This window comes from Sminthopsis crassicaudata, chromosome 5, assembly GCF_048593235.1.
Source record: "Sminthopsis crassicaudata isolate SCR6 chromosome 5, ASM4859323v1, whole genome shotgun sequence".
NCBI classification, from domain to species: Eukaryota; Metazoa; Chordata; class Mammalia; order Dasyuromorphia; family Dasyuridae; genus Sminthopsis; species Sminthopsis crassicaudata.
The window spans coordinates 47,422,204-47,444,955 of NC_133621.1; the positions used below are offsets into that span (position 1 = coordinate 47,422,204).

The following is a 22,752-nucleotide window of genomic DNA, read 5'->3' on the forward strand; positions in this document are numbered from 1 at the left end:
AAGGTTGGTGGTTGGGTTTTATTTTATTTTGGACACAGAGTGCTAATGACTAGGAGGAGCCAGGAAAAGCCCTGTGTAGGAGCAGCCCTTGAGGCTGGAAAGGAACCAGGTGCAGGTGAGCAGGGGAGTGTTCCAGGAATTAGGGACACCCTGTCTAAGAGAACCACTGTGGAGGAGGAAGCTGTGCCTGGGTGATGGGTGAGGGACAGTACTGGCAAATGAGCTTGGGAAGGAAGTTTCAAGTGGACTTGGATCCACACTCTGTGCAGGACTCTGCCTCTTAACATATGACACTATTACACGCCCCACAGCCTGCTCTTTCTGAATGTTCCTCTCTACTGAGTCCGGGGATAATGACAATCTTTGCCTCCTTGCTTTAGGAGCTCTGATACACCTGGTTAATTCAGCATGCCTTATGCACATTAGACACCTAAAACCATGCTCTCTTCTGTGATGTGATCTATCTCCAGTCCCTTTCTCCTTTGCACTGTTATTCTTCACACATTGTTCAAGTTGCCAAATGTGGCAGCTCTACAAGCCAGTTTTCTCCTCCTTTCCTTTCCCTTTTTGGTTTCAAGTCCTTTTGACTTACTAGATTCCAGAAAAATTACATATATGCACATATCTAATACGTATCATCTCTGGCTGGAAGCCCGACATCTGTATCCTAAGTCATGGTCCACAAGTCCAGCCCCCTTTTAAAATAATTCTTTCCTAACCAGCTGACTTCTAAAATCAACTTTATGCTGCTGAATCCCTAGTTTACAGTCAGTAGTGATGAAAAATGCCACTTGTTGTTTCATTGAGGTTCTCTCTCTTTTTTTTTTTTGCCATATTTTCTAGGTTCTTTTTAAGAGCCCTATTTGTCCCCACCTGAATAAACAGGAGTGGATAATGGTAAAGCTCTGTCCTATCCCAGATACGCCCCTGGTTCTGGGTTCCTCGGCAGGGAGTTAGCAATACCGGTGCCCCAATGAGCTGTCCACCCTAAGGCCTTCCCGGAGGAGAACTGGGGAGAATCTCTCCCATGTAAGAGGGCAGGCCGCTTCCACTATTTCTTGGAATACTTCCCTCTTCAGGACAAGTTGAGAAGCAAAAATGCATCCTTCCTCTTCCCCAGCTTGTGATTCCATCAGTGCACTTGGAACTTGCAGACTTCAGACCATAATCTCTCCTTCATCCTCTCCAACCGCTGAGTGAGCTCCTCAGGCCGGTTGGCTTTCAGGGGGCCTTCGTGACAGTCATATTAGACTTACTCTTTCTTTTTTTTGACAAAACAATGCACTAACTATGCTATATTTCCTTTTTTAATTATTAAAGCTTTTTATTTTCAGAACATGTGCACGGATAATTTTTCAACACTGATCCTTGCATAGACTTGTGTTCCAACTTTTCCCTCCTTCTCTCCCCTTGATGGCAAGCAATCCAAAATGTTACACATGTTAAATAAAATATAGGTTAGTTCCATAGACTTACTATGTCTCTTTCTGGCAACAGAGCTATAATATCTATTCATCTGTTTGACTGGAAATTAACACATTCCTTTCATGCCCTATGACAGAACCAGAGGCAGTAGCCTCCAAAGAAGGTCAGGGGCTTGGCCTTGGGATGCTTGTCAAACCCACTATTTTCTGCCCTTCTGCTAAGGTCTTTGCCCATTCAGGCTCTTGGCCTGAAAACTGTAATCCAATCACCATCAGCAAAGCCTCTGGAAACGATTTGCTAATGGTCCTTTTTATTGTTCCACTCAACATCTCTGTGATCTCACAAACATAGTTCCCTTTCCTGACCACCACTTGCCCCTCAGAGGAGTGTTTAGCAAAATGCCAGGCACAAATAAACAATGAATTCTATTCATTTATTCACTTAATTACCCAAAGCAAGTATGAGTATGATGATTATTTCTTGTGCTTGAGATATACCTAACTCCCTGTACTTCCCTAATTGCTGAGCCTCTCAGGGTCTCCATGAAGAATGGGGAAATTTATATTTTCAGAGCTGAAAAATCCTAGAGAAGGCTGAGGCTTCCGGAACACAGCACAGAAGAGTTTAGTTAAGGAATTCCCTATTAAAAATAAATAGGTATCAATACTGCAGCATTCTTCAAATGCCCACTTGGTGTCCTGTTGCTGCTAACAAAATACCTCATAGTTCTTAGGGAAGGGAGCTGTAATGACCCATTAAAATATGCCCAAAGAGCTTTCCTTTGCCACAAGATATAAAATTTCTTTACTCATTTTCATTTCCTGAATAGAAAAATCACAATGAGGTTTTTCTTTGAGGAGAAAGCCAGATTTTTCTTCTCTTTCTGAGTGATGCTTTGAATGTGCAAGTTTACTGTTTTTATAAAGTGTAAATGTGTAATTCAATTTAAGCAAATAAGCCAGGCTGCTCAGAAGGATTACTTGTGTTTTCAACTGAAAATCCCCTTTGCTTTCCCCATTACATAACTTCTGTACTGCTAACAGTTGATGTGTCTATTCCAAAGGAACCAACACATTAATGGATTTTGTGTGGTCAGAGTTTGAGTATTGTGAAACATTAGGAAATGCGTTCCTTTTGGGCTTCGTGAAACCAAAGTCAGGAATTGTCTATTTCTGGATGCCTGGATTGACCTTCTAGAATTAATCTAAGACCTTAGTAAAATGTACCTTTAAGAAGTCATTTTTTTCTGTTTACATTTTATTTTTTCTCATTTTCTTCCCTTTTTAATCTGATTTTTCTTGGGCAGCAAGAGAATTGTGGAAATATGTATACATATATTGGATTTAATATGTATTTTAATGTTTAACATATATTGGATTACTTGCCATCTAGGGGAGGAGGTGGGGGGAAGGAGGGGAAAATATGAAACAAAAGGTTTTTCAAGGATTAAATTTTGAAAAATTATCCATGCACATGTTGTGAAAATAAAAAGCTTTCACAAAAAATCTTTTTCTCCTAGTGCTAATGTTACTCTTTGATACTAAGTGAGAAAGCAACCTGTTCCAATTAGGAAGATACCAATTAATACCAAGTTAATGCTTATTATTAATAAGAATAGTTAAAAATAAGGTAATGCTTTAAAGTCTGCAAAACTCTTTCCAAAATTTCATGCGATGCTCCCAATACCACTGGAGGTAAATGGATAATCTGAAAGAAGTTAAATAAGTGGCTTGCCCGGAGACACAAAATTAATAAGGGTCTGAGTCCACTTTGCTGCTGTTCTGCCCCTGTCAAGTCTTCTTAAGGTCCAACAGCATCTCATAGACGGAATTAAACAAATTAAACAATTCAAGAATCTCCAACAGGAACTTAGTCCACTGCAAGCAGCATAAGGGGAGGGGGGGAGGGCTGAGACACGGAGAAGAGGAAGCTTACTCTATCTTAGTTCTTTGTACAAACTTCATTTCACAAAGCAGTCTTCACAGCCTCTAAGCCACGAGGATTGGCAATGATCAGATTTAGCCTGGCTTGGGACCATCAGAAGCCTAAACTGAGGAACACAGGCACCAGCCAGCTGGGGAAAATCCCTCCTCATCCCTCCAGTCACCCCTCGGGGACTCAAAAACTGGTTATTCCCTTTCTTTCTTTCTTTTTTTTTTTTTTTTTTTTTTTGGGTAAGGAAAGATTTTAGGCCTTAGGACAAACCATTTCTGGCAGAGTGAGGTTGGCAGATTCCCACTGAAAACTTCAGGCCCGGCCACTAGTCCTGAGTGCTTTTTTGATGAATTCAGGTAGCCTCCTCCATGTTAGAAAAGTGTAATAAAGATAATAATAATAGTTAGCATTTATATAGCACTGTGATAAGGGCTTTACAAATAGCTCATTTGATTCCCAAAACAACCCTGGGTAGTAAATATTACTTTTATCACCATTTTATAGTTGAGGAAACTGAGGCTATATGTATAAATAGGGCTATTATTATATAAACAGCCTAAATTATATTAAGACCAGTTAACAGTTTTCTACTAGCACCGTCTTAATATTTGTAAGTCTTAATCAGTGACTATTATCTATCTTGTTTGGGCTTTGTTTATATTGTGTTTCTTATAGTAAATTCTAATTGAATTTTTTAAACCATATTAGTAACCATGTGGTTGTGGCTAATGATAGAAAGTAAATGCCATTCTTCATTTAAGTTATTAAAAATGTGACACTATTCATGCAAGGAGGGGAGAACTACAGTATATTTGGGAGATGGAATATTTGGGGAACTTAACCATCCTTCTTTCCTACTACTGTTTTTCCCCCCGCTTCCCTTAAGTCCCAACTAAAATCCCACCTTCTACAGGAAGCCTTCTCGAACCCCTCTGAATTTCAGGAATTTTCTTCTGTTAACTATTTTAACTATTAACTACAGGTTAACTACTAACCATAAGCACATAGCTGGTTTTGTATCAATTCGTTTGCATGTAGTCTCTTTAGACTGTAACTTTTTTAAGGGCAGTAACTGTCTTTTGCCTCTTTTTTGTATTCCTAAGATATGGCACAGGGCCTGGCTTAATAAATATTTGCTGATTGACTGATTGATTTAATTCCTTTCTAAATGTCAATCAGTACCATGTTTTTTAAAATAATATTAATCTTTAGAATCTATAATCTGAGTAGTGGCTCAGGATTTAGTTCAATGCAACAAAGATTAGCTTAGAAACATAGAAGAGCTACAAACGTGAGTAAACTGATTTTAAATTTTAAGTATTAAATTTGTTTCAATTTACCAGATATATGCATGGGTAATTTTACAACATTGACAATTACCAAACCTTTTGCTCTAATTTTGCCCCTCCTTCCCCGCCCCCAGATGGCAGGTTGACCAATACATGTTAAATATGTTAGAGTATAAATTAAATACAATATATGTATACATGTTCAAACAGTTGTTTTGCTGAACAAAAAGAATCAGTTAAGTACTAAACAATAGTCAACATTTGTTGTCTAAAGCCATCTGGAGATAGCTGAAGGAGCCTTTAGACACTTTTCATGTTTCTAAGAAACCTGTATATGTGATCCAATTATTTTTGGTTTTGTTTAAGATTGAGATGAGAGAGCAGAGAAATGGATTACAGGTCTCAACTTCTTTGATTTTCCAAGCACATCTAATGGGGAGCTTGTCTTTGATAGAAGGGGGACTTTGCCCAGTGCCTCTTGTGATCCTACCTTCATGAGACTGGACCTGGGTTCTCGTCCTACCTTTTCCATCTCTCTGTCCACTTCTCTGATCCTTCCTCTTCCTCTCTTGCCTCCAGTCCCGAACTGACCCCTTAGCTTTGGTGAGACACCTCATAACTATCTGCTGACCCTTCAGAATCATCACTTTCCCTCTGGGAACCAGTCTCTTCCTAATTGTCTTTTCTGCTGTTTCCAGATGAAGGCCTTCCTCCAGTCAGTTAAACTTGAAACTTGAGTCATTTTTCATCTTTTTCTGTTACTTATTACCAAAAAAATAATTTCCGAATCCTAGTCATTGATTTCAGCTTGTTGCTAATTCCCTCCTTTCTCTGCTCACTTCCCACCTTTCTAGTGCAGGTCTTCATCATCTTTCACTTAGACCTTTTGAACAGCCTCATAACTGAGCTTCCTTACTCTGGATTTATCACTCTTCAATCTATCCTTCACCCATTGCCATCATAACTATCATAATGTGTATATTTTATTACAGGTGATTTTCCCCTCATCAAAAAGCCTCAGTGGCTCAGAAGCATTTAAGGCCCACTTAAAAACCTTGCTCCGAACCATCTTTTTCAGTCTTATTTCATACATTTTCCTTCCTTGCTTTAGCCACAGTGGATTGCTCATCATCCCTGAATTTTGTTTCCTCCCGATGATGTGTAAGTCCTAAGAGAGAACATTTGACTTCCAGTCAGGAGGCTTACTAGTTTAGCTGAGTGCTCATGGACACGATAATTAATTGCTCAAGATCTTTAGTAATGTGAGAACAATCACTTCCCAATTCTGATGATGAGAGTACTTTATCATACCACATAAATGAGTTTGTATTGTCTTGCCTTTAAACATTTCCACATGCTATTTCCCAAGCATGGAGTGGATCTCATCAAACCATTCCCTATTCATTAAAATCTTACTTCAAGATCCAAGTCAGATAAGTCTGTTTTAGCTATTGTTATCCTTAGCTAAATGTGCTTTAGACACTGGGAAAAACTCTCCATAAGCAGCAATGGTTTCCTAAGCTTTCTATAGTAAAAACCTCTAATTATGAGGAGGAAACCTCTTTAAATTAAAAAAATCAGGAAACCTCTAATTAAGAGGAAAGATCACCGTTTGATTTAGGGGTTCTGAATGCTTTCCCTGAGGTAACGAGGGGAGACTGAGGAACACATTGCTCTGAAATTTTCTAATGCAGATTGAGAAATCCTAGACTCCCAGTTCTCTGTGGGCAGAAAGTGATGAGGCACTGTAACTGGGGGGCTATTATGGAGCAGAATGCCTTTTTATACCCATCACATGAAGAAAGATTTCAGACCTGTGACATTAAACTAATTTAAAATGAATTTAACAACTTAGGTAAAGGATTTGTGGACCTAAGGGAAGAAATCTGCTAACAAGTGAGATGCTTTCTATAAACCAAGAGCAACAGTAAATTTCATTTTGGGGAATAAGAAATGTGATGCTGAAGCAAAATTCTGTTACTTGGCTGTTTATTTGCAGTTTTGAGTCTATTAAAGTCATGTTATAAAATGATCCAACTTGCTAAAAACCTTTTGGAAATTCACAGCGTCTTCTCACTTGAAGTATTTTCCACTAAAATTTTTCTATTGCAGTCCTATTCTTATGTCTCTGAAATGGGAGCACAAGCTCCCCCATACCAGGGAAAATGTCTGGCCCCATACCAGGGAAAAAGCTTTCTAATTAGTTAATGAGCATTTCCTAAGCACTAATTAAGGGCTAGGTGTTGGGTTAAGCAGTGGGGATACAAAAAAGGGCAAAAAAAAGGGTTCTTGTCTTCAGGGAGCATATAATCTAATGGGGGAGACAACATGAAAACAACTAGTATGAACAAGCTATATGCAGGTTAAATTGGAGACATTTAATAAAAGGAAGGCACTAAAATGAAGGGTGATCAGGAAATGCTTCCTGAAGAAAACGGGATTTTTCCTGGGCTTTGGTAAGGGAAGCAGAGGAGGCCGAGAGGTGGAGATGAAGAAGAAAACATTCCATGTTAGTGCAGGCCTGGTGATTATTTGCAGCTTGGTTGTCACATGAGGCCTAAGGAAATTCAGAAAAGGGCTGTGATCTGTATCAGAGACACGGAGACCCAGCCACTCAGACAAAATCATTAATGATCTGAATTACTGAGACATTTATAAATGACAAGAATCACACAAGAAGACATTATTGTAACAGTACTACGTTTCCGAAATTTTAAAATGACAAATTAGTATAAGAATTCTCACTGTCAAAAAATGAAAGGGTTGGACCAGATTAGAAGAGAGAGCCTCCAAGATCCCTTTTAGTTCTATATCTATGGTTCTATGAAAATCTCTTAAATATATATATATATATATATGTGCATAAATGTCTTAAATGTTTTAAAATTTCTTTAGTTCACTCTCTAATAATCTCAAGGGAAGAAATAAAATTACAGTATAATTATATTTCACTTGACTGAACCTGACTGGAATGCTCAATTATCAAATATTTTTGTTTTTAAGAAAGCATCTTTTAAGAGAAAAAAGTCGATCAGTCCAAGAAAAGCCACTTTCAGTGTATTTCCTGAGATTAGTGTACCTACATTCAGATCAATTCCCTATAATTTGATGTAGAAACCAAAAACCCTTTCTCCCCAAGGTTAATTGGCTTGTCTAAGGTTACAGAGAGAATACACAACAAAGCTGGGATCTGCAATCTTTTGATTCTAAATCTAGTGCTCTTTCCATTATATCATCATGTTTCGTGTTTTATATCTAAGGTATGAAAGTGGAGGTAGCAGCTTGTCTGATGTCATTGGTTGATGTCACAAAAGCCACGATATTAGGTGAAACAGTTATTTGGGCTGATGGGTTTCACAAGAACTGAGAACTTCAGAAATAAGGATGGAGGTGGGAGAGTTAGGGACAGACAAAATAAGAGCTGCCTTCTCTGCCATCCTTTCTGAGCCAAGTTCAAGTCTCTGCTCAGCAGATGCTTAAGATGCCCTTTCTCCCTCCCCTTCATGATCCATATCTCACCATCCAAGCCTGGGAGTCCCCTGGGCCTCTTTATCCCCTTTCTCTGGGCGATTTTAGCAGTTTTTACACAATCAATTATCACCACTATGGAAATAATTCCTAAGTCATTATATCCACCACTAATCCCTCTAGAGTCCCACTTCACCAGCTGTCTGCTGGCTATCTCCACAGGGACGTTTTTGGATCTGTCTCAAATAAAACACATTTGACACTAACTCAGCTTCTCTGCTTCTCCCTCAAAGGCCTTCCTCCTCCGAATTTCTCTATGTCAAGGAATACTAAGTCTGCAATTTCACTGTCTTCCTTAACTGCATTCCATATCCAATCAGTTGCCATGTCTAGTCAATTCTCCTTTGATGACATCTCTCCTAGGAACCATTTTTTTGGTTTTGTGTTTGTATCCCCAGTACCTGCCATGGTGCTTTGTTCATGGAAGTAACTTAGTGAATGCTTGTTGGGATTTAATTGAATTCAATTCTCTGTTTTGGAATTCTTTTTCACTTTTTAAAGATGCCATTTTATAATGTTTCATTGTCTTCAAAAAGTGATCTATAATTTTTCCTTGCATGTGAGCTTCTAGGACAGAAAACAATTGGCTTTTTTTGGACTAGACCTGTGGTTTCCTCTGATTAGGGAATGCTTATGAGGAAATTCTACAACCAAACTTTCTTTACACCTTAAAGCAGAGGTTCTCAAACTACAGCCCGAGACCTGCCGGGTTATGGCAAATGGGCTGAGGGGCGGAGACAGAGTGTGAGCTTTTGTTTTTACTGTAGTCCGGCCCTCCACCAGTCTGAGGGACAGGGAACTGGCCCCCTATTTAAAAAGTCTGAGGACCACCGCCTTAAAGAGTAGCCTGGGGATTGGCTAGTAATAATGGCTGAAGGCCTACCTTGGGAAATCTGGACATATGTTAGTTGAAAAGGTAAGTGGCTGATGGGCCTTGCTGAATGTGAGAGAATTTTAGATTTGTAAATCATCTTGGAGATTTTCCAGCAGGATCCCTTCATTTTACAGATGAAGATGTGAAGATCTCAGCATTAGTGAAGAGCACATAACTAGTGGGATAATCCACTACACTGTTACCTTCCAGAGCCCACAGAAATGAGGCAGAACTCATTCTTCCATGTTCTTTGCCCTCGCTTCTCACTTCTGAGCTGAAAGACTGTTAATCTGCACCTGTGATGTCGGAACCTCAGTTAGGAGACTCCTGCCAAAAGCTCTTCCATGTTGAGCCTTAGAGCTCCCCAGCAACCCAAGCCTTCCTTCATCACCCTAAGGCTCTGTATCCACTATATATACCCTTTACCCTCACAGATAAAAAGCAAAGCGCAAATAAACTTTCCTATTTACTTCCATTCAGTCCACATGACATTGATATTGAAGAATAAAATAAACTCATTATGGCTAGATTATAATTCTCCCTTTTAAGAATTGGATATTGCCCTTAGCTAAGAGGTGGGAGAAACATGTAGAAACACCAATAATGTATGATTTGATGGCTAAGAACTGTGCAAAATAATAACAGCTAACATTTTATAAAGGTCTGCAGAAATTTAAATATAGCATTTCATTTAATGCTCACCCACCTGTGAAGTAAGTACTATTATTATCCCCATTTTATAGATAAGAAAACTGAGTCTGAAAAAAGTGTTGACTTTCCCAAAGTCCCACAAATCTGCAAAGGGATCCTTCTAATTCAGCTCCTCCACTAGACTTCAAGTTGATAGCTGGAGCCATGAGGTCACAAAACAGCCAAAGGCTTATGCTGAAACAACTGTTTGGACGTGTATACATATACTGTATTTTACTTTAACATATGTAACATGTATGGGCCAACCTGCCATGGGGGGGAGGGGAAAATTAGAACAGACGGTTTGGCAATTGTCAATGCTGTAAAATTACCCATGTATATATCTGGCAAAAACTAATAATAAAAAAGACTCATGCTGGTTACTTCTCTTAGGATCAGGGGCCCTCCAGGGCCATGCAGGCCCGTCGTGTAAAAGATGCAGACGCTGCTGCCGAGGGGATTTGGAGACCTGGGTGAAGTCACCGGTCCTCCGGGGGCTGGGGGGCTTGGAATGCGGGGCCTCTGCCTGACTCCAGTGCGTTCTCCGCCGTCTGACACCATCAATGGAGGGGCGGGGAGAAGGCACATAGCCCCGGAGGAAGATGAAGGCCAACAGAATGACAGCAAAGCCGCAAACAGCCTCATAAACTTCCCGTCTACAGACTTGTTTTTAAAGTTGAATTCAACCATTGATTTGTTTTCACGCAGGGGGCCTTAAAGAGTTATTCTGTAGATTTCTCCCCCTTCCTTTGGAGCTCTTTGGAATCCTTCCTCGCCGTGCCCGACAAGAAGTTTTCCGAACAGGACTCGATGGCCAGGAGAGTAAAACCTGCCCCAGTCCGAGCGGGAGGGGGATGGGGAGAGGCCTCCAGGACACAGCCCCCTTTTCTGCTCTATTTTCGGGCACAATTTGCAAGAAGCGCCGGATTAGCCCGGGCACAAAGCTCGGAGCCGATTTAGGGCAGCCAGCGCCGCTGATTTCATAACCCAGATGGCACGAAGGCCGCTCTCCCAGCACGGACGGATGCCTCCCAGGGGACTTACGCGTGTGCCCGGCCAGCGATGTCCGGACGGAGCTCTGCCCACGAGGCACATGCAGGGTCTGGTCTGCGGGACGGCGCCACCTGTGCGTGCGGACGGCCCCGGGCCCTGCGCCGGGAGGGGGAGACGGGGTCCCCGCTCCCTGGGGGCCGGGGAATCAGTGTCCCCGCTCCTTCCGGAGGGGGAGCCCTCGCAGGATGGATGCGCTCTCTCCCCCCGGGCGGAGCGGCCGCGGCCGAGGCGGGAGGTCTTGCAGCATCTCAGCCTCCTCCTCCGCCTCCTCCTCCTCCTCCGCCGCCGCCGCCGCCGCCGCCGCCGCTCAGGCTCCTCCCCCGGTGCTCTGCCTCCGGTGGCTGCACCTGGCCGGCCGGGGCCTACCGCCCGCTAGGAGCCAGGTGGCTGCCGGCCTGGTCCTTCCCCTTCCTCCGGCCCGCTCGCGGCGCGCGGACGGGAGGAGGCTCAGAGGCGGAGCACTGCGGCGGGGGGGGGGGGGGGGTGGGGGGAGCGGGGATACCGGAGGAGGCGGAGGTGGGCAGGGAGGGGGGCGCGCTCCTGCACGCAGCGCGGGACTGCGCAGCCCGCGGACACGGCGGCCGTGGCGCTGGACGAGGCTGTGCGTGCAGGGGGAGGGGCGGTCCGTCCGTCAGTCCGCCCGTCCGTCAGTCCGCCGTCCGTCAGTCCGCCGTCCGTCAGTCCGCGGTCCGTCAGTCCCCCTGTCCGTCAGTCCGCCGTCCGTCAGTCCGCGGTCCGTCAGTCCCCCTGTCCGTCAGTCCGCCCGTCCGTCGGGGAAGCCGCGCCGGCCGGGCCGAGCTCTGCGCCGAGCGGCCAGAGCTGCCCACGGAGAGGGAAGGGAGGGCCTCTTCTCCTTACAGGCTTGCCTTTTTGTACCCCTCTCCGAGTTTAGAACTAAACGGGTCCCCTCCGCCTCCGCTTCCCTCTCAGAACGTGCCTTTTGCGGTAAACCGCACGTCCGAGCCCGCCCTGCTGGCCCGGGGCCCCGCGGCTGGCCGCCCAGCTCGGGCAGCATCCCTCCCTGTGACCTTGACTCGGCCCGGCGGGAGCGCTCAGGTCCCCTCCGTCCCCTCGGGGATGCTTTGTGCTCTTCCCATTAAGGAAGGCCCCAGGGACCGCAGACATTAATCCGCTGCCGAGCATCCGGGATACTTCTTGGATTTGGCCCCTCTCTGGGGATTGATCAGTCCCACCCCGCTTAAGGCATCGGCCTTTTAAAAACTTCTCTCGGTCATTTATTAACCAAGAACGTGTCGGAGTCTTTCGGTCAAACCAGGCATCGCCCTTCCCCGTCACCACGGACACACTAACCGTCACCGGCGTCCCGTTACACCCTTTGGGAGACACCTCCTCGGTGCATTATCGGCACAGGGGATGGTCGGGGTGGAGGAGACCTCTCTGTAAGAAACGGCCTCCATCTGGGTTAGGCCCCTTGAGGATTCATTATGAGCAAAATCTTTATCTTCCATCTCTGTTTTTATAGTTGACTTCTCCCTCCTTTCCATTTTGGTCACAAATATCCCCCTTGATATTTTTAATGACAAATCATTGCTTATACCTTTCTGGTCGGAAATTTCCACTAGGAAGAATTGTACTGGTGAAATTCTGTATTTTTTGATGTCCCAAATATTAGAAGAGTTCGCATTCCCAGTGACCCAAAGGACAATGAAAAGATGTGTGGAAGGCACCAGTGGCTGCAGTATATGAGCAGTGATGACTTGTATACAAAAATATTACACAAAGGTCATTTTAATAAAGAATTTTTAGGAAGAGACAGGTCACATTTATCAGTATTTCAGAAAAGTCTTTAAATCTAATTTAATGCTGACTGGGTCACTTTGTATTGAGTGAGCTAAAGTCCTGAATGATATGTCTTCCTGATGAGGTCTTTTAACTTAATTTCATTGAAATCAAAAGAATCAATCTTTATAAAAATTTCATGATCTGAGATTTAATCATGTGATAAATGTTTTCCTGAGTCAGAGAATACAGATGCTAGAGAACCAGATTTTGGAAAGAAAGTTACCGTAAAGTTGAGTTGTACTGGTTAGTCTTCAGAATGACTATAACGAAGAAGAATGTTTGTGGGTCTTTTAGCCACTTCTTACCGTATTCTGTGTAAGTCAAGGCAGACCTTGTGGTTTTTACTTTACTTGGCAGCTTTGAACCATGTCCCCATATGCCAGCTGATGGACAAATGTATCAAGTGTCGGCAGATGCTAGCCAGCTGTTTCGCATGAGTTCCCTTCTGAACCGAGTCTGTTGATCTTCCAATATCCCTATAAAGACAGATATGATATTATCCTATTTTACAGATGAGTAAACTGAGGCTCAGAGACTGACTTACCAAAGCTCTGAAGTTGTATTTGGACACCTTTGCCTTCAACTCTTTATTCTAGTTCATTGCTTCTTCAATCGCAGGAAGTTCTAGACCGTGCAATGTAGAACACTGAATTGGGGTTCAGAGGACACGGCTATGAATTATCATTCTGCTCCCTAAATGTGAAACAAGAGCCTAGATGGTCTGGGAGGAACCTTTCGGTTTTAGTCCCTGGAGCTCCTTCATCATGGATACAAGACAAAGGAAAATGTCCCAACTACCCTATAGCTTTCAGTGTAAGCCAGAATAACAAAAACCAACTATACCATTTACATTTTAAGTCATTTTGCTAAATTCTTTGTCCTGGTAGCTACTGAAGGGCCAAAGGAGGATCTATTCAGGCTTCTAGAGGAAGTAGATAGAGCCAGGAGAGAGCAGTAGAGTATTGGCTTCTGGGTCAATTCATTCTCTCTCTTTGACCTTCAACAAAGTCCTAAATTTCTATTTTCTTCAATTTCTTCATATGCAAAATGAAAGATGATTCCTAAATTCCCCTTCAGCTCTAAGATTCTAAGAACTCCAACAGATTTGACAAATTAACAGACAAAAAGGCACTTTTTATGTCACTTCAAGTTTTGACCTTTTTCTTAAGTAACTTTAGGTACTGAGGAGAGAGTCTCTGGCTTCAAATTTTTGTCTTTTCCCATTCTCTGGTGTCAGTCTGAAACTGCAGTAAAAATGCTTAAAATAGTAGGAGGGAGGAAGAATAGAAACGAGGACAGATGGGTAATCGACAGAAGGAATAATCAGCTCCTCAAATGATTGAGAATGGGCTCTATAGTCTTAGGGAAAGAATTCCTATTTTCTTTACAACTTTTTTTTTTATTTTCAGGAAATTGGAAACTCTGAAGAAACATTAATGAGCCAGCTGTACCATCTTATGAAGGTGAAAGCAAGAAGAGGACACGATCTGAGTTTTGTTCCTAACAGCTTTGTACCTACACTAAAAAAGTAGAGACTAATTTAAAAATGCCAACAAAGTCCTCATGCATGTCATTTGATTTTCAGTCTAGTACCTATCTTTTCAATCTTATAAGAACTTTAAACTGCATTATTGGTATTCAAACATATTCTTTAAAATGATAAAGTTTTTTTTAACATCACTTCTTTGTAAAGTTTTCTTTAAAAAAAAAACATTTCTTAAGTGAGCTGATTTCTTGAATAATAGAGTCAGCAGAATAGCACAAGTTCTGTTGTCAATAACTGACAAAAAACACTGGCTTTAAATGGCCTGACTCAACAACTGGAACAACTATGAAGATAAACCTTTAACCTCAAATGCTGCTGAAAGAATCAAAGGGAATTTGGGGATTAAATCTTACTTGGAGAGAAGAAACTATGGGCAATGATAAAGCCATTTAAACATCTGAAATCCCAGACAATAGTAAAGTACATGGTTCTCTCCTTGATCCAGTTCTACTTAGAATATACATCTTCAAACACATTTAAGTCCAATAGAAATTGTTTGCTATAGACATATATTGAATCCAATCAACAGGATTTTTTAGGTACCTACTATGTAGCTGGAACTGTGTTAGATGCTAGAAAGACAAAAATGAACTAGTTCATTATCTCTAGGAGGATCTTACATTCTAATGGGTACCAAGATGCTTTTGCATAGGGATGTGTAAAACACATAAGGTGGAGGAACAAGGTGACCTTGGAGGGAACAAATGGCTGAAGGTGTTGCTTCAGAGTTCAGGCTTGAATTTGACTTTTGATTGAGAGGGGAAAATATAAAGCCCTCGAAACGGATTGAATAGTGTAGTGATATGGTTAATTCTTTGCTTTAAGAAAATCAGCTTCAGGACTATGTGGAGGTTGGATTGTAACTGGGAGAATCTGTGGGCAGGGAGGAAGTCATTGCACTAGTTTTAGTGAGAAGTGATGAAGACGGGAACTAAGGTAGTTGGCTGTATGAGTACAGAGATGCAAGAAATGTTGGGAAGATGGGAACAAGATTTGGCAAGGATGTGAATGAGCAGAAGAGTTTAGAATGATATTAAGGATGTAAACTTCAGTGGCAGAATGGTGGGACCCTCAACAGAAAGAGAGAAAATCCAGAGATGGGTTTTTGGGGAAAAGAGAATGAATTCTATTTTGGACATGTTGGGTTTGAGATACTTTGAGATACTGGGTATCTAGTTAGAAATGTCCAGGAGGCATTTGGTAATGTCTGACTAGAGCTCAGTAGTGGAAGAAACAGATTTGGGAATCATTTTCATAAAACAGTATAATTAAACCATGGGCAAGGACAAAGTCACCAAGTGAAAGAATGGAGGAAGAAAACAAAAGAGGGCCCAGGACAATCTTGGAGTATGTAGAAAGGTGGGGATCTTTCCCAAAAATATCATAAGAATGATTTATTGCATTTATCAGTGTCTGTAAAGGGCATTGAAATTCACATAAGATGATAGTAAAATGAACAATGATACAGTGAAGAGTATTGAATTTGGTACTCAAGTCCTATTTTTAATATTTTCATTATCTGTGTGATCTACGGCAAGTCACACCTCTGGGTCTCAATTTCTTCATCTGTAAAATGAACATTTGAATTGAATGACCTTTAAGATCTCTTCCAGATCTAAACCCATGATTCTAAACTGGAAAAAAATGAAGCAATTCTCAAAAAGTCTGTTACTCCTTGAGTAATTCTTGAATTAGAGGCTCTCATATAACACTCAGGGTTCAATTTGGGGGATTTCCCAATCTCTGGTTTGTTGTCTCCACCCAGAAAATGTGGGAGCTTAAATTACATGACATCATCTAATATAGTATTGCCAACTCCCCTTACAAGCACACAGTTCACAAAACTTAAGGAAAAATATTTTCAAGTTACAACTACAATACCTGGCACATAATAATAAATATCTTTTTGAGTGATTGATTTAAAATAAATAGCATTTTTTTATCACATGGAAAGTATGGACAAATACTATACATCTATTTAACCTTGATTGTTTATAGTCACACTTTATGTAGGACAACCAGAAAAATTTGTTATTATTTGGTTGTTTCAGCACTGTTTAGTTCTTTGCAACCCCATTTGGGGAATTTTCTTGGTACGGATACTGGGGTGATTTGTAATTTTCTTCACCAGCTCCTTTTACAGATTAGGAGGTTGAAGAAAAAAGGATTAAGTTGTCCAGTGTCACGTAGCTAGGAAGTGTCTGAGATCAGATCAGAAATCAGGTCTTCCTGACTCCACACCTTCTCCATTGCACTCCCACTTGCCCCCCAGAAAGTAATTCTCAGTTTCTCAGTGATTGGATCCTATTGGCTTCTCCATAGTTAACAGCAGATGGTTCTTGTCTCTCCTTTAGAGTTCTTTAATGGCTATCTTTCTTTTCTCTTATAGTTCTCTGTTTCTTGACCACATTAGCACTTCAAATGGATTTAAAAATTGAATAACCCCCTTGTTTTCCCATAGATATCTTTCCAATTACCCATGCACTTATTGGATAATTTTATCAATCAACCAAAAAGTATTTATTAAGCCTCTACTATGGGTAAGGAACTTTATATATAGGCCTGGGAATACAAAAAGAAAAATAAAATAATCTAAGTCTATATCCCAAAAAGATCCAAAAAAAGAGGAAAATAACTATTTGTACAAAAATGTTTATAGTAGCTCTTTTTGTGGTGATTAAGAATTGGAAATCAAAGCGAGGCTCATCAATTGGGGAATGGCTAAACAAACTGTGATATATGTAATGGAATATTATAATGCTATAAGAAATGGCAAGCAGGATAATTTCAGAAAATACTGAAATACTTATGTGAATTGGTACAAAGTAAAGTGAACCAGGAGAACATTTCACATAGTTAAAAGCAATATAATTTGATGAAGAATTGTGAATGACTTAGTTCCTCAGCAATACAATGATCCAAGACAATTCCAAAGGGCTAATGATGAAGCATACTATCTCCTTCTCAGAAAGAATTGATATTGTTTGAAAACAGATTGAAACACAATATTTTTCACTTTTTTCCTTTTCTTTAGTTTGATTGTTCTTGTACAAAATGACTAATAGGGAAATGTTTTATATGATTGTGTATGTATAACTTATTGTTTACCATTTTAGGGAGTAGGAAGGAAAGGGAGGGAAAGTTTGGAATCAAAATTTTAAATAAAAATATTTTTAAAAAGAAATAATCCCTGTCCTGAAGGACCTTGCATAAATATACATATTATGGGTGTGTATATATCTGTATATAGTTATCTTATATTACCTATTTAAATTCTTTTGAGGGATGGGAAATGATATAGCTAGGATCTGGAAAGGTCTCATATAAGAGATGGCATGTGAGCTGAACTTTAAAGGAAACTAGAGATTAAAAGATAAAATAGAGGAACAGTAAGAAGATCAATTTGTCCGAGGGATAATTCCTGGAAAGGCAGAATAGAACCAGAGGGTGAAGAGATCTCAAGGATAAAGCATTCCATCCTTCTGCCCGGACAAAGGCACCCTTGGGCCTTCTTTAGTAGGCTGTGACCTTGTTAGACTTGTGGTGGGGGGCTTTCAGGTGATGGATGGCTCTATGAAGGGGGATTAGTGTCAGGAGAGTCTTGAGACACGGGAACCCACTGGAAGGCTCTAGCAACATTCCAGGTTAAAGAAAATTAGAGCCTGAATGAGGGTGAGGGATGATGAGTGGATAAAAAACATGTTTGTAAACGTGGTGGTGAAGGTAGAATTGTTGAGCCTTCGCAACAGGAGGAGTGAAGAGTCAAGGATGATCGAGACTGGGACTCTGGGTACTGAGAAGAATGAGGGTGTTTGATAGACTCAGGAAAATTAGGAAGATGAAATGAATGTATTCTATGTAGATGTAAAGAATTTAGTTTACATGTTGCTTTCCCCATTAGACTGTGAGCTTTTTGAGAGTGGATTTTGCCTTTCTTTGTATCTGTATTTTCAAATAAATACAATTCAATTCAACAAGTACTTACTGAATCTCAGTTATGGTCTAGTGCTGAGGGCACGAAAATGAAAATGAAAGCTTTCCTGCCTTTGAGGATATTATATTTGACTGTGGAGGATACGCAGGGGTCTAGTGTCAGGAAAACTCATCTTTCTGAGTTCTGAGCTGACCTCAGTCACTTACTAGCTGTGTGACCCTGGACAAGTCACTTAACCCTGTTTGCCTCAGTTTCCTCATCTGTAAAATGAGTTGGAGGAAAAAATGGCAAAACATTCCAGCATCTTTGCCAAGAAAATCACAAATGATGGTTTTGAAGAGCCAGACGCAACTGAACAAGACAAAAACCATTCCTACTTTCTTAAGTACCACATTTAGCACCATGATATTAAAAATGATGAAAAGAATTTGTTATATAAAAATCTTTACAGATCTTTTGAATTTTTTTCTATTTGTACTTAAATGCCCTCGGAGTGAATTTTCTTCTTTGAATCTTTCACCAAACTTTAATTTTAAGAGAGCATTATTAAGGTTTCCATAAATTTCTTTTTACTCTCCACTGCTTCTTGCTGTTTCATGAGAGATGTTATTCATAATCTTCCATCATCTTCTATGTGATCTTACAGATGATTGATAATTAACCAGTTAATCAATAAACATTTATTAATTGTGTGTGATATGTCAGACACTGTTTTAGTCACCGTGGATACAAAGGCAAAATGAAATTGTTCCTCACCTCAAAGGACTTATTTTCGATTATGACAAACAATAAGCATATATGAGTATCAACGGGAAAGACTTCATCTAAAAGGGGCTGTTTTGGGTCTGAGTTTTGAAAAAAACCCCAGTGATTCTAAGAGGGAGAAATGAGGGAAGGAAAGAAGAAAGAAAGGAAAAAGGAAGGTATGAAAGAAAGAAAGAAAGAAGATTGATGGAAGAAAGTAAAGAAAGAAGAAAGGAAAGAAGAAAAAAAGGAGAGGACAGAAAGGAGAGAAAAGACATGGAGACAGGAGAAGGGATGTTGTATATGAGGAACAACAAGAAGACCAGTTTGACTGGAGTGTAGGATGTTTGAGTAATATATGATATGCCTGGAAAGGTAGTTTGGGAAAAGGTTGTGAAGCATTTTAGATGCCAAACAGAGAAGTGTTTATTTGATCAGGTAAGTATTAAGAAGTGACTGTATTTTGGAAATTAATTTGATCACCCTTATACATTAGAAACATAACTTTGGCAACTCTGTGGAGGACAGATTGGAAGATGGGTACTTACTGTTTGTCACAATAGAATATAAGTTCCTTGAAGTATAGAGAACAATTCAAAGGCTATTGCAATAGTCCAGGTGAGATATGATGAAGGCCTGACTTGGGGTGGAGGCCATGTGAGTGTAAAGATGGAAGTAGATAAAAGAGAGTGTTTTATCCCTTGTACTTTGCTGGCATATCTCACTATAATCAAGCATATCACATATATACAGGTTGAAGAATGTCTTGGGTTTTTTGTTGCGGTGATTGGTTTGGATCATTTGAACTGTCTTAGAAATAGTTAATATTGTTATTTAGTTGTTTCAGTCATGTCCAACTCCTCATGATCCCATTTGAAATTTTCTTGGCAAAGATACTGGAACGGTTTGCCATTTCCTTCTCCATCTCATTTTACAGATGAAACTCAAGAGCCATTGTAAAAATCATTTGGGGGCATAATATATTATTTCAGTGGGTCAGCTACTATCATCTGTCAGTTGTATTTTTATTTTTTATTTTTCTAACATAATATTTTTTCTTTTTGTACTAATAAGTCTGGTCTGACTGCACACAGATAATTGATTTGAGATCCATTCAAATTAGATTTGTTTCACACTAAGAATTGGAGTCAACTTATCATGACTTCAGAAGACTGACAACCCCTCTTTCTCTCGTTCAGAGGAATAGTAGATTGAAGATGCAAAATGAGGAATATGTTGTTGGACATGATCAATGTATTGATTTGTTTTAAATGATTGTAGTTCTTTGTTCAAGGGGGATTCTGTTATAGAAATGAGGATTGGAAAGTGAGAATGACAAAAAAGAGGATCAAGAAAATACTGAATTATGTAAATTTGTACAATCAATGTTACTTTTATTTGGTGTTTGTCATCTCCAGAGTCTCTTGGCTTTCTTTTTGAAGAAAATATTCATGGCATGTAGATAGACTTTTGTTTAGCCTGAAAGTTTGAGTTTCTCTTATTTTGTTTTACCCATAAACCATATTTTCTACATTTTTGGTGTCATTATCCTCTGGGCTATCTCTGTATTGTAATGACTATTATATTTTATTGAGTATAGGTTTATTTAATTTGGGCTGGTTTTTTTTATCAGTTTTATTGAATTTCTTTCTCTAACCCTTACTCTCTTACAGATATTATTGCAAAAATTGGCATCATTTTCATGGCCTAAACGTCTCAAGAAATGATGTTTCACATTACTTGGATGCACCACAAAGTCAACTCCACCAACTCTTTCCTGGAAAAACTATGAGTTATTCTTAATTGCAACTCTTTTTCTTTTTTTTTTCTTTTTGTTTTATTTCTAGTAAGAACATCTAAGTGGATGTAATTCAATTCTTAATCTTTTTTGTGTCATAGGCTCTTCAAGAATTTTGCAAAGCTCTTCTCAGAATCAGACTTTTAAATGCACAAAATAAATTATACAGGATTATAAAGGCAATTAATAACATTGGAAATAAGAGAAATGTTTATTTCTCTCATATTAATAACCAATTATTAACTGAGATTAAGATTTTCCCTTTTCTGTTTCTTATTCAGAAATCAGTTCCTTGTGGGTTATTTAGCCAAAACTGAAGATCATTGATGATAGATGAGATCAATCAAACCCTTGGGGTACATACTGATTGATGGGATTCTGCCCTGCTAAAAGATCTTCCAAAGAAAGAATCTAGTCTAAATGACACCTTGCCCTTAGGAAATAAGTCTGTCTGTCCTTATAACTTTCCATTTGAATTTAGACCTAGCTTATGAAGGGAAAAATCTTTTGCCCAGATTCCTGAAAAGTGGCTGAGTCTCATGATTAGGTCATCATCTCTGTAGGAGGAGCTGAAGACTTTTTGCCCATCTCCTCATTAATTGTTTAACCAAAGTTCAATTCCACTCTCTTTTCCAAAAATTTTTTAAACATTCAGAAACCGGGGGGCGGAGCCAAGATGGCGGAGAGGAAACACACTACTCAGTGAACGTCCTCACTCCCTCACAACCAATTAGATAAATTAAGTCTCAAAATTAGCTCAGGACTGACAGATACCACAAGGACTGGAAGCACGACTTACCAGCTGAAGAGAATCTGGAGTTTCAACAGGAAAGGTCAGTTCTCAGGGGAGGAATAAGAAAGACCAGCACAGACGGTGGGGTAGGGGCACACTGCGCCCATTGCGCTGGGAGGGGCTCTGGGATCAGAGAAGCCACTGAGGTAAAGGAATCTGGCACAGGCTGTTAGCTCTTCTCTGCTAATTATTTAGCAGTTCAGAAGAGAAAGCCAAAATATTTTAAAACTCAGATTAGATTCCCCCCCCCCCCACCCTGGGGGTGACTCAGGCACAGATCTCGGCACCAGGGGGTGTGGCCTCAGCTACCTCCTGAGAATAGTTAAGAGACTGACAAGTGGGTGGATACGGCCCAAGGCAACACACACTGCCTAGCTTAGCTGGAGGGAGTGGAACTCAGCTCCAGGAAGTCCCAGAGAAGCGGAACCTTTGAACTAGGGACCGCGGTTTCTGGCAGACACTTCCAGTTTGAGCGCAGGGGCTTCTCACGTCACCTGCTGCAGACGTCCACTCCCCACCCGGACACATAGGCTGAGCTTCTTGCTGTCTTCACTATTCTACGCCCTCGAAGCACAGCAGTGCTAATCACCTCTGAGGCGCTTCCAGGGAGGGGGTGGGGAACTCTCTCCCAGAGCTCTCTCTTAGCGCGGGCGCAGGGGCCGCTGCATCCATCCGGTCTGGGAGGAAGCTGGTAAAGAAGTAAATAATTTCCTACCCCAGGGACAGACCCCAAAACATTTTTTAAGTATGAGCAAAAAAGCTAGAAAAACTATAGATTCTTTCTATACAGAGAAAGAGCGGGTATCCAACCCCGAGGAAGTTAACAGCAAAGATTCAGAAGATAACAACCTAAAGGGGAACGATTCCTGCCCCCCATCACATAACTCTCTCCTAGAAGAAGCTCTTAAGAAATTGAGGGAGATCGAAGAAAAATGGGGAAAGGAAAGAGAAGTTATGATAGAGAGTAACAACGTCCTGAAATTGGAGTTGGAAAAAATAAAGAATTCACAGGAGATGCAGGGAAACAAAATTAGTGAATTAGAAAAGGTTAAAAAAACACAGGAAAGTAGGATTTCTGAATTGGAAAAGATAAAAAAGTCTCAAGAAAATAGAATTTCTGAATTGGAAAAAGAAAATAATTCTCAAAAAAAAAAAATTAGGGAAATGGAAAAAAATTCAATAGAGCAAAATAATTCATTTAAAAACGAAATTGGGCATTTACAAAAAGAACTAAAAACTGTGAAAGAAGAAAATAACTCCTTAAAAGTCAGGATGGAACAAATAGAAATGAATGATTCACAGAGAACCCAAGAATCAGTCAAACAAAACAAAAAAAATGA

The 22,752-nt window shown here is 40.4% G+C and overlaps 1 protein-coding gene across 1 annotated transcript in view; it reads right to left on the reverse strand.

Annotated features, from left to right (window-relative positions):
- STEAP2 (STEAP2 metalloreductase) overlaps window positions 1-11,004 on the reverse strand; it is a 28,867-nt gene extending 17,863 nt beyond the window's left edge. Inside the window, exon 1 of the mRNA XM_074266583.1 lies at window positions 10,786-11,004. The gene's annotated coding sequence lies outside the window, so the exon portion shown is untranslated. The remainder of the gene's footprint in view (window positions 1-10,785) is intronic.
- Window positions 11,005-22,752: the final 11,748 nt, after the last annotated feature.